At 41.2% G+C, this 13,141-nt stretch overlaps 1 protein-coding gene across 2 annotated transcripts in view; it reads left to right on the forward strand.

Moving 5' to 3' along the window:
• The window catches only part of LOC137372246 (ras-associated and pleckstrin homology domains-containing protein 1-like), a 212,032-nt gene that overhangs the window by 25,379 nt on the left and 173,512 nt on the right, over positions 1-13,141 (forward strand). Inside the window, exon 1 of one of the 2 annotated variants that reach the window (XM_068035924.1) lies at positions 3,433-3,507. The exons of the other annotated variant lie outside the window; for it this stretch is intronic. The gene's annotated coding sequence lies outside the window, so the exon portion shown is untranslated. Of the gene's footprint in view, positions 1-3,432; positions 3,508-13,141 lie in introns of those variants that run through there. 2 annotated transcript variants of the gene reach the window in all.

Consider the following 13,141-nt stretch of genomic DNA (forward strand, 5'->3'; position numbering starts at 1 on the left):
GATTGGAGGATGGCAAATGTTGTTCCCTTGTTCAAGAAAGGGAATAGGGATAACCCTGGGAATTATAGACCAATCAGTCTTACGTCGGTAGTGGGCAAATTATTGGAGAGGATTCTCAGACAGGATTTATGATTTATTTGGAAAAGCATAGTTTGATTAGAGACAGTCAGCATGGCTTTGTGAGGGGCAGGTCATGCCTCACAAGCCTTATTGAATTCTTTGAGGATGTGACAAAACACATTGATGAAGGAAGAACAGTGGATGTGGTGCATATGGATTTTAGCAAGGCGTTTGTTAAGGTTCCCCATGGTAGGCTCATTCAGAAAGTAAGGAGGCATGGGATTCAGGGAAAGCTGGCTGTCTGGATACAAAATTGGCTGGCCCATAGAAGTCGGAGGGTGGTAGTAGATGGAAAGTATTCAGCATGGAGCTCGGTGACCAGTGGTGTTCCGCAGGGATCTGTTCTGGGACCTCTGCTCTTTGTGATTTTTATAAATGACTTGGATGAGGATGTGGAAGGCTGGGTTAGCAAGTTTGCCGATGACACGAAGGTTGCTGGAGTTGTGGATAGTGTGGAAGGCTGTTGTAGGTTGCAACGGGACATTGACAGGATGCAGAGCTGGGCTGAGAAGTGGCAGATGGAGTTCAACCTGGAAAAGTGTGAAGTGATTCATTTTGGAAGGTCGAATTTGAATGCAGAATACAGGCTTAAAGACAGGATTCTTGGTAGTGTGGAGGAACAGAGGGATCTTGGGGTCCATGTCCATAGATCGCTCAAAGTTGCCACCCAAGTTGATAGGGTTGTTAAGAAGGCGTATGGTGTGTTAGCTTTCATTAACAAGGGGATTGAGTTTGAGCCGCGAGGTTATGCTGCAGCTCTATAAGGCCCTGGTTAGACAGCACTTGGAATATTGTGTTCAGTTCTGGTCGCCTCATTATAGGAAGGATGTGGAAGCTTTAGAGAGGGTGCAGAGGAGATTTACCAGGATGCTGCCTGGACTGGAGGGCATGTCTTACGAAGAAAGATTGAGGGAGCTAGGGCTTTTCTCATTGGAGCGAAGAAGGATGAGAGGTGACTTGATAGAGGGGTACAAGATGATGAGAGGCATAGATAGAGTGGATAGTCAGACTTTTTCCCAGGGTGGAAAGGGCTATCACCAGGGAGCATAATTTTAAGGTGATTGGAGGAAGGTTTCGGGGAGATGTCAGAGGTAGGTTCTTTACACAGAGAGTGGTGGGTGCGTGGAATGCGCTGCCAGCGGTGGTAGTAGAAGCATATACATTAGGGACATTTAAGCGACTCTTGGATAGGTACATGGATGATAGTAGAATGAAGGGTAGGTAGTTAGTTTGATCTTAGAGTAGGTTAAATGTTCGGCACAACATCGTGGGCCGAAGGGCCTGTACTGTGCTGTACTGTTCTATGTTCTTACCTCATCATTGCTAAACCTAAACCAAGTAGTACTTTTATATTAACCATGCATGGATCACTACTTAGTGAATCAAGTTCACATTTTAACTGATTTAATGCACATACATGCACTATTTAATACTGCACAATTAAAAAGGTCTGCGACTGATGCATTCATCACAGGATTAAAACTCCCTGTGACCAGTATAATTTGTTCAGATTGATCATTATCTTCATCCTATTCCTTGGAACTATTTTCTGTGTCTTTCAACTTCATCGTCCTTTGTGGCTTCTTCGCTGTGAACAGTTTGCCACATAATACTTAGTCACATCTGAAGCATCTATTAACTTGTCCATGGGCATTTCTGGAATTTATTTGCCTGCTGATTACTGTTCCAATTAGTCTTCTCATATAACTGGATTTGCTATACATACTTTCATCATTCTGTCTTTTAATCCTTCTATTCCATTGATAACTACATCCAGTTTCATGAATATTTCGAAACCTGACAACCATAGAGTCTTTTCCTTGTATCACAGCGGAATGCTTCATTTGTTCCATGAAGGCTGAAGAGCATGACTCTTTCCCCAGGAATATTTTTTTAAGGCTGCAGACACCTGATCCAAAAGTCTCCTCGGAGCTGGATGCCAGTTAGAACCAGTTGCTTGATCATATGAGATACCTTAACACAATCAAATAATTTAAACGCTCGTACCAATCCAGGGATCCCCAACTTGAACTTTGTCAACTTTTATACACTATATTAAAGTCCATGATATAGTCTTCTGTGAAATGACTGTCCGTTTTCCAAAATCGATCCAATTCTGAATAGGCTGACAGGCATTTAACAGATCCTCTTTCTTGTAGACGTCGTCCAGGAATTCGATTTAGATTAGATTAGAGATTCATCTTGGAATATATCTATCTTCTGATTTTACTTTATGCAGGAATAGACAACACCAAGGCCACAACTTACTTTGTCTTTGGTAGGGTTGTAACCCCTGTCCACATATCAACTTCGTTCCTCCACTGGTCATACAGTTCAGACTCTGAACATCAGAGGGTAATCATACCTTGACGATTTACAAACTGCTTTCTGCCATTTTCCACAATGACTGCTAGGATTTTAGTTTTATGTCTGAAACGGGTAAAAAGGAAAAAAAATACTAGTTTCCAATCTTCACGTTTAGGCAACCATTATCTGCTGCCATATTAGAGCCAGTGAAGGATAGAACACTGGAGCCTAGTCTTTTATACACTAACCAGCTTTTTTTTTTTGACATGCACATTGTATACCCTACACTTCTAGCCAACAAATTCTTTCAGCCTGCTCCAGTATTGATCACGTGTAAATCCCCAATTAATACTCACCACCTGAATACAATATAACACTCAGTTGATAGTTAACTCATTAACTCTGGCCTCATGAGCACCCTGATTTTATTTACTCCACCATTGGTGCCCATGCGTCAGCTGCCAAGGCCCTAAGTGTCTCCACCTCGCCACCTTTCTTTAAGATGCGCCTTAAAACCTACCTCTTTGACCAAGATTTTGGTCATCTGCCCTAATTTCTCCTCGTGGCCCAGTATCACATTTTGCTTTATAATGCTCTTGTGAAGTGACTTGGGGATGCTTTACTGTGTTAAAGGTGCAATATAAATACAAGTTGTTGATGTTGAACATTTAACAGAAAAGATAAGTCTGGATTTAATTACCCTGGGTTGCACTGTGCAGCATTTCAGTAACAGAAATTTGCAGAGTTTCAGCAGACAAGTTGTGGGTTGGAAATCTGTCGTATTGCTGTTGAGGGCATGTGATCCTAGGTTCAAGAAGGGTCATGTGAAAAAGTCGTGTAACCTCCAGGGCAGGGATGGAATGTCAAATCCCCAAAGAAAAATGCATTTTTTCCATATTTATTGCTGGTGATATTATAAACATTTGTGTGGGACGTCGTGGTTTTCGCCTTTTTAGCCTGTCTGAAGTCCCTGTAGGCTCAGGCTCAGTTCCTGTCTATTAAACAAGTTTGGAGCATTACTGGAATTCTTACTTCACACTCCTGCTTTCATGCTTCAGGTGCCTACAATACATCACACAGGTTAGGAGTGGCATTGTCCCACAATTTTGTTTGAGTTTTTATTGAGAGCGGAATGGGGTGGTCTCTGTATTCTGCCAATGCTACTGGATATGTGTTAACTACAGTATCTGGTCGTGTCTGAGGGTTGGGTGTTTTTTGTTTTTCTTATTCCACCCTCCACATTCCATTGTAAAGTGCCTCTGGCTGTTGGCAGTGGGGAATGTATTGCCGTAGAAACACTTGTTGTCTATATCTAGAATAATTAAAACTGACTGAGGCCTGTACTAGCATTATAGGCTGCAGGCTCATGCATCTTGCATATCCATCGACAATCCCGATGTTAACTTGACCAAGTCTCGGGCTGAACTTCAGGAAGAACCAGTAAAAACCTGGTGTCTTTTTGGGGTGTTGCGCCTACCTACTGTGGATTAAGTGGGGTAGAAACAGCACGTGTTCCCACTCCTTATCAACATCGGGTGAAGCCAGCTAGAAACTGCACAATTGTGGACTGGGTGAGAACAGGAATAGGCTGCCAACGTTTGCTGTGTAGGCTGAAAGATGCATGTACTATTGCAGAACCTGTGGATCTATATCCCCAAAAAGAGGCACCTAGGGGAGATAATTGCCAAAACAAAAATGCTCCCGATATAGCAAATACTGCAGGATGGAGAAGCCAAACTCCTTATCTTGGAGTTGAAGAAAAACACTGGATTACCTCGAAATATTTGGCCAGCCTGTGCTGTTTTGACTCTGACGGAGATCCAGAACTAAATATAAAACTAGATTTTTAAAGTAAAGCAGGATTGAGGTTTTTTTTTGAAGAAGAGCTCTACTTAGTTGATGCATGATTGGACCTACCACCATCTCAATCCAACTTCAAGCATTTCTTTGAAAAACAAAACAAAGATAAGCCACATCAGAAAATCAAAATTATTGACATCAAACTTGTATTTTCAGAAAAGTTGAAGATTGTAGGATGAGGGGGGGGGGTGGGGGGGGGGAAGACTGCCTGAATTAAGGAGTGGTCCAGTATTCAGGACAAAGTATGTGTTGTCTTGATTTTGGGGATGTAGGGAGGAGGAAACATCAGTTTCGAACTTAAATAAATGTTTATTTTTAATTCTTGGAATAACATAGGAAAACACTAATTGTAGTAATATTGGTAAAATAGGGGATCACGTGAAAGTTATCTCTTGGGAGAGACAGACTGGAGGCAAGAGGAGGATAGCTTGTCAGATTACGACTGTTGTATCCTGTCCAGGAACTGAAAGGTGTTAGTGCAGTATTTGAACAATATTCAAGTCTGGGCTGGATGTGGGTTTTATCATTACTTAAGTTGTGGGGAAAATGGATGGTATCAAAAAGCAAAGCAAGTTACTTTGGGCAGCTTTAGATATGAAGGAGATCTGGGAGGTTTATTTGGTGTTCGAGGAAATGTGAAGCCAAGAATACTACGTAGGAAAGGGCAAAGAAAAGGCATTGAATATTGCACGATAACTCTGTGGTAGCTTGTTCTGCTCATCATTGAATAGCTTTGTAAAATGGTGCAGAGATCGCCAGCAAGCCACCTCTGATTTCTAATCTCAACCTTTTGAATTAGAGTCACATAGTGAAAAATTCAGATTAGGTGGAAACTTTGTTCAAAAAAAAGCAGCCTGAAGCAGCAAGATTGTTGATTATATGAGGAAAGGCGAGGCAACCTGTTACTACTATGCCTGTGATTCAGTGCGTGCCGTTCATTGATAAGGGAAGGGAGTGCTGTTAGTACAGGCTAGCTGCCAATGGCATGTCTGACATATGTCCATATAGTCCCTGCACCTGATCTGGTTTTGTGCGACAATGTTAAAAGCTGACCTGTCTTGGAACTTGCCACCTGGCCTTTTTTAAAAACGCTATTGCTTTTGAAACTTCGCTTCACTTCGTTTGCCATTTCTTGGTCAGATCTTGCTAGCATTCAAAATCTTTTTTTCTTCAAGTAGACTCCTTTTTTCCTTTCTCTGTATAAAGTTCCTGTTTATCAAGACTGTTTAACAAGGTTTAGTCTATAATTTTTGTGGGAAGTGACGTGTTGTCTGCTGTAACTGCTGGCACTCAAAGTAGTCAGAAGCTGGCACTCTAAATGTTTGGCAAGAAGTTTCTAATTGCAGGTGTGGTATTCCTAATGCTAAGCCTTAAAGGGAGACTGAGGCATACAGCTTGCATTCAAAATATTACGTTAAAGCCGTTTCATCATACTTTGTTGCATTTGATGATTTACACCTGAGAACGCCTATTTATGGTTGAGATCATTTGTTCCAGGTACTGATGTTGATCAGTTTGTTGTTGTCACCTGTGTAATGTGTGAAGAACAGATGGAACAATTCGGGGTTGAAAGAAGTAATACTTGTTCTTGAGGAAATTATCCATTCAAAATGCATGTGAGTTTCAAATGCCCAAGGTCATGAACTTAACAATTAGGAATTTGAGTGACAGACACTTTATTTAGTTCAGATCATTGTAGAGAGGAGTGTTGTGTCCAGGTCCCTGTATTTGCATTGCAAAAACAGGCTCTGGTAAAAGAATCACTGACTCATATTTTCAGGTTTCAGCAGTGTAATCCTGGGAAACTGGTACATGGATGTAGCTCTCCAACGATCCAAACTAAAGGAACACTATAATAAAAACATCAAAAGAAAGGAAGTTAGATCAAACTCTCCTTGATTCGTGTAATAAGGATTGATTTTTGTTATTTGTGGTAAAGGAAAAATGTGGGTGAAAGCACATTGCAAGAGTGCTGTGTTTGGAGTAGCACTGGAGTTGTGGGAATTCCTGGTGGTCCTCTTGAGTGAACGGGAAGATCTTGAATGCTGCTGGAGAGGACCTAATGAGCACAGGAACAGGAAGGCAGCAGCACCTTTTGAAGTAGGAGGGACAGTTTAAAGCCCTTGGGAGAGTTGAATATCTTTTTGCATGAAATGGCCATGATTTTCCTCTAAATGCCTTCCAATGACGTGGAAAGCAATTTAATATGCATGTGTCAGAAGCTGTCTGTGAACTTTGTGTTCATTTAAAGATGCTGCACCCTGTACATAAAGTTTTACTGCTGTGCTGGGATGGCAGCGCATTAAGCTACAGTCTTTGTGAACTGGCAGCCTGCTTTTTGAGGGAGCTGGTAAATGGACAGCACCATGGTGCCAAGCAGCAGGTGAAAGAATAGGGAAAGTAAGTGTTGACATGAAGAAGGATGGTGAGAATTGGGATGGTGCTGGTTTGACTGAGGTTTCTCTCTACTGGAGGATAGAGAAGGTTTACTGTCAGGCAGGGGAGGGTTCTCAAATAAAAACTAAGTGCTGGAAATACTCCAGTCTGGCAGAATCTGTGGAGAGAGAAATAGAGGTAACATTTCAGGTCGATGGCCGTTTCATCAGGGGGGATTCTTTACTGTGGTATGGAAACAGTTGTTACTGACTCAGTGCAGGCCCAGGCGAATTACTTGTGCTGTTAAGGTGGCTTGTCGTTGCTATCTGTCTCCCCAATAAGGCTCCTCACAAAAAGAGGGGGGAGGCACCTAACTAAAAGTTGCTTCTGACTCTGTAAAAAGAGCAATGACATTGGGACACTAGTTCTGAAGCAGGAAAGTTGTTCGCTATTCAAAAGCCCAAAACTATCTTGACACTGTCAGCCTATTGCACAAGATTGATAATCAGCAGTCTGGAATCAGATGCCCCTAGTTGTTATGGGGCAGTTTGCCCCTGACTTCACTCTGTTCTATCGGAGGAAACGGGTACAAAGCCCTCTAATATTAATTTGGAGGAAATTTACATTTACATTCCTGCACTGTTTTCAAGTGCAGGGACTGAGGAGGTTTGAGGGCAGGGTGATGTTCAGGAGAGAAGGATTAGCATCTGTTTCTTCTCTGCATTGCAAGTTGGCCTGTAATTAAAAAGGTTCCTGTTTAGACATGATGGCCTTTTTGTCTTCCAAAAAAAAAATTTTATGCTTGTTTGTCTAGTGATATGTTTTCTGAAAAAATAATCTTGATTTCCAGTGTCTGAAATGCAACACTTGCTAGTGATACCATGTAGTTTTCCTAAAACTTGATTTTGAGTTTTGCTTTCAATTCAGTAACTTCCAGTCTGCCAGCTGTATCTGAATCCCTTACTTGTTACCTAAAAATAGCATTTGTGTCATTGTCTGTCTTCCCTCTAAATGGCTTCATTCATTCAGTAAAAGGGTGTTCATAGCTGAGGTTGGCAATAGCACTGCCCTTGAATGGCAGAGGAAAATCATATTTGGAAGCCAAGTATTCTGTCATTTCCTGTGAGGCAAGACAGCATTGGGCAATGGGGAAAGGAGCTGTGTGGTAGTGAGACCCACAGGAAGGGTGCGGTCTGTTGGGTCACTCATTCCTGTTCAGTGTCTATTTTTGACTTTAAAATACAGTATATCCTTTTTCAGTCAGTTTCCATTCATCCAGTTGAGTCAGGAAACTCCAAGTGGAAATATGAGACAAGTTGTTTGGATGATGTCATTCAACCATTTCCACCTTTAACAATTGGAGGTATGATGTGACTCAGTAAAAACCAGACTAGTTCTTTGGCTGCCAGAAATTCAGAACCAAATTTGTGGTTTGAGCCAATATTGGGGAGAAAAAAAAATCCACCAGTGTTTAGACACTGTATGTGAGGATGTTGTATTTTAATCAGATTGCTGTTTTACACTTGCTGGATACTAGTCAGTGATAATGTAAGTTATTCTCCAGAATTTTTAAAGAGCAAATCTGAACTTAATGCTGAATATGTGTGGACTGTAGTTAATTTGTCACAATTCAGTATTAACTTCTTTACCCACAGCAATTTATCCTGCGATTTGAAAGTCAGTTTGAGCCTTCCTGATGTCACTCTGTAAAGTACATGAGATTGGAAACATTAAAAACATGAAATATAAACAGCAACTTGATTTCAACTGCAATATCCTCCATGTGCTATATTGTAACACCGGTGAATGTTTTTTGTTCAATTTACTCCTGTCTTCTGATGATGCTTTCACAACTGGCCCTTTTCAACAAAGGTTAGAGTGAGTTGCATTTAGAAACGAGAATCTTAGTTGTCTGTTTCCAAGTGAGGTCCCAGTGAGAGCTGTTGAATGTCTTGTTCCATCTTGATGTGTCTGTCACACCTGAGGATCCTTTCATGTAATTGATCTCTAGCAGTGGTTTGACAGCTCTGCTGTTAGTTGAAGCTTTAAATTCAGGTACCTAATGACATCATTTTCATGCAGCTTCTAAGACTTGTAAACATAAGTTTGGTGATTACTAAGTTGGTAGTGTGTAAATTTGAGTTCCTAATTGCTCTTTACTTGAAAGCTAGGCCATATCGAAGGCTGAAGACAAGCCACAAGTCTTTTGAGTTGAGACTTTTTTTTCTTTTTGAAGATCAAATGTTTCTTTAATAACATCAGTATTACTAGCCAAAATTACAAGTCACTCACTCTGGTGCACTCTCCCCTCCTCAGCCTCTCTGCAGTTTTTGACAAGGTTGACATCATCTTTCTCCAATATTGCTCATCTGTTCAGCTCAGTGAGGCTGCCTTTGCTTGGCTCCACTCTTAAACGTCTGATCATAGCCAGAGCATCTACAGTAATGACTTCTCATACCACCCGCATTCTGCTATTTCTGAAATCGCACAAGGATCTATTGTTGGCCCCTACCTCGTCCTCATCTACATGCTGCTGATATTGTGTGTAGACTTGGGGTCAGTTTCTACGTGTGCACTGAAGCCATCCAGCTCTATCTCTCCACTACCTGTCTTCAACCCAGGCATTGTCTGTGTTGTCAGATTGCTTTTCCAACATCTTGAATGAGCTGCAGTTTTCTCCCATTAAACAATAGGAATACTGAAGCCATTATCTCCAGTCCTTGACACAAATTCCATCCTCTCCTTGGCCATTGTCTCTGGCTTAACCAGACTATTTCAGAGTTGGTGTCCTATTTGGCCCCATTTAAGACCCATACCATCTCCATCATAAACGTTGCCTATTTCCACCTCCGTAACACTGCCCCGCTCTGCCTCGACCGCAGCCCACCTGCTGCTGAAACCCTCATCTGTGCCTTTTGTCTTTTTCTTACTTAACTATTCCAATGCTCTCCCAGCCAACTCCTCATCCTCTACCCTCCTTAACTGTCAACTTGTCCAAAGTTTTGCATGCACGCGATTCTACAAGTCCCACTCGCCCGTCGTTCCTGCCCTTACTGACCTATGTGGACTCCTGATCACCCAGTCCCTCAAATGTAAAATTTCACATCCTCACGCTTAAATCCATTCATGTATTTGCTTTTCTCTTTAACCGCACCATTTCAAAATCTTTGTTTCTCTGATTCTGGCCTCTTGTACATCTCCCCAGCTCTCTTCAACCTTCAGCTGCCTAGGCCTCGTACTTCCTCCCTAAAACCCTGTGCCTCTGCACTTTGCTCTCCTCCTTTGTGATCCTCCCTAAAGCATGTCTCTTTGGCCAAGCTTTTGGTTACCCTTCCTAATATCTCCTTTGGCTCGACATTTATTTTTTTCTGTGATTATATCTCAACACCCATGGGGTGTGTTTTTTGTTTAATAACTTGAATTTAAGTAGAGCTTTAATGGTCAAAATTCTCACCAATACTTAAGTGGACAAGATGTGTGCTTAAGCTTCTGAATTACTTTATTTTTGACACCTAATAACAATTGGAAAATGCAGCTCCATCTGTCGGGTTGAAATGGAATCAGCATATGGGATATTAATTTTCAGGTAATCTATAATATAATTAACTTCGGAACAAAAGCTTACTCTAGACAGGTGCACCATCTACATCAGTTGTCACTTTTACATGGATTCCAGTTATGGGTACCACATCTTCCACAGCACTACTCGCAGGGACTCGGGACATGCAACTATTTGACCTGAAGTGTGATGAATGCAAATGTGATGTCAACTGGAAGCGTGTACTATTTGCAAGATTTGTGATATAAACTATAGATAGTACTAGATTTCCCTTGATATTGCTGAGGTAAGTTGGAGGATGGATGGCATTCTCCCGGTTATTTTTCATTTCACTACTTCTGTCTTTTTCTGCTTGTCTTTTTTTTTGTCTCTGTTTGTCTATCTCTCTCTGCCTTGCCCACTGTTTATGGTGATGTTCTTACTCCCAGACTGCAACAGGGTAGTAGTCAGCTGATGGGCTCTTTCCCACAGTGACTGGCTGAGATTGTGAACTTCAATATGGAAAGATCACAGATGTAAGCCCATGCCATGGTGTGGCCAGCTGGGTTGCTGCATGATGTATGAGGAGTATTAATAAATGATTTCCTCAGAACATTAATCCTGGTTCCAGTGCTCACATCTTTCTGGGTTTGAACAACTACCTTCTCAGACAGGATTTTTCTCATCTTGATATAGTTCACAGAATGCAGACACAACCCAGCAGGACTGTTTAACAAAATTGTAGATAATTATCAGAGGAGGGAAGATAAAGTACAGCCACTGTGATAACCTCTCAACAACCAGCAGTTGCTTCTGCTCAAAACAGATTTAAACTGCTTCAGGAAAGGTTCTCCAGTCTGGTAATTGGGGAAGCGTATATCAATTGTTGTGGTACGATTATTCCTAACTTGTCCAGCATTTGCAGCGTCCCTTTTCTTAGTAGCTTGTTGATGCGATTTTCAGACATTCCTGCTTCCAGCAATACCAGCTGTTGTTGGAGGTCAGCAGGAGTTAACTGCATTGGATAGAATTTTTCTGCTACATTTACTCTGTGGTGTCACCACCCTTTTTTATTTTGGGTGGATGGCTTCACTGCTGGGAAGGGAAGTAATATTTTGGCCAATATGGCATTGATAGGCATGTATAATTATTTCTTGTAGAGCATAATCCTAGACACTTCAAATCAAAAATACTTGAAGGAAGAAAACAAATATTAGAAATAAATAGTCTGTCGGCATTTTGAAAGAGAAAAGATAATGATCAGAAGACCAGTTTCCTAACAGGTTTCCAATGTATTCTGTATTTTTTTTTCTCCTGAATTCTCCTTTTTGGAAGGAAAGGCTGGTGGCCACTTGGTGTATTAAATTTCAGTGATTAGAAGTTACAGGAATTCTGACTTTAGAAAATTTGGCAAAGTGAACCACACGATTAGCGAAAGTTACAGTTAAATATTTTAACCAGCTTTGGTTCCCAGCGGTCCCTGTAAGCGAGGTGTTGGATCTGATGCCAGACCCCTGCTTTTATGTATTTGTTTAGGTTGGATATGATATTCTGTGGGTTAGCTCTCAACTCCTGAAGATGTCCATGGAATTCTACCCCTGCAGCAGTTTGTGTCTCCAGGAGAAGAAAGTGGGCCAAACTTGTGACCAGTTTTGCTGCTGTGAGGAGCAGGCACTGTGCAGATATCTGACAACTTCAACTAGATTTTTCAAAATATAGGACTAATTATTCATAGAGTATACTTGTAAAGGCAAGGGATATTTCCTGTGTTCCAGCATTGTGTAGAAATTCTGTACAGGGTTGAAAAATATGAAATAAGCTCCCTGTGGGACCATAGCTACGTGAATATTCCAGATGCCAGGCGGCAATGTAATTATGATCTGTGTACTTTTTTTCTTACTTTCTCTTTTCAGTTTGCATTGTTAAGTGTCGGGGGGAGGGGTGAAGGGGGGAGGATTTTACAGTTCTTTTTTCTAGATTCATTAAAAACAGCTGAATAACCTGAGACTCCGTCCCCCAATTCCCTCCCTACCCCACCCAAACAGCCAGGTACTCTGCAAATAAAGACATAAGAGTCAGTGCAACTCAGAGTCTTGAACTCTGCTTGAATAAACAGGAAATCCAAAAACAGTTACACAATAAGTACTGTGACTAATGCTGAAAATTAAGAAAGGCTTCATTCTGGGAGGCAATGTGTAGGATTTTATTGATATTAGTATGGCCCCTGCTCCTCTGCAGTTTCCCCTCATTCATGAGCTGAAAAGATGCAGTCTTGCACTCACATTTCCTCCCCATCACATCCTCACCATGTTTAGATCAGGATTCATTCCACAATTTCTTCTTCTTGACATCCTTTCTGGCACCTGCAAAAATGTGAAATTCTTCCTCACCCTCTCAGCCTGACTGACCTTCTAAATTACTACTTTATTAATCTCATCTACTACTTTTTCAACCTGGTTGCAGTCCTGTATTATGGGCCTTGACTCCTCACAAGGTTTCATAATACAAAGGACACATGCATCCAAGCGTACATGGCTGATGGGCCTTTTAAAATGTTCTTTGGTCTGTAGTGTCATGTAGACCCTACTGACCAGATTAGCATTACACAATTTATTCAGAGGACTTCTAATTGGTTTTGGAGAAAATGTTGATTTATGGTGATAATGAGGGTTATGTCTGTCATTTGAAGAGAAAGGCATGAATGGGAAACTGACTTTGGAAATGATGCAGTTTACAGGTGCCTGAAAAGGTTTATTTAGAAGATGTGAGGGACAGTCTGTGTCTATGTACCAATTTTATGAGTGGCAATCCCTAAGTTATGTTCCTTAAATAGTTTTGCTTTGAAAACTTTCCAGTATGGAAAGGTACACTCCTCATAGTTTTATCTCACTCTTTCCCTGTCCACCCCTCCCAAATAAATACCAAAATGTAAAAACTGTT

Source organism: Heterodontus francisci, chromosome 7, assembly GCF_036365525.1.
Source record: "Heterodontus francisci isolate sHetFra1 chromosome 7, sHetFra1.hap1, whole genome shotgun sequence".
Classification (NCBI taxonomy): domain Eukaryota; kingdom Metazoa; phylum Chordata; class Chondrichthyes; order Heterodontiformes; family Heterodontidae; genus Heterodontus; species Heterodontus francisci.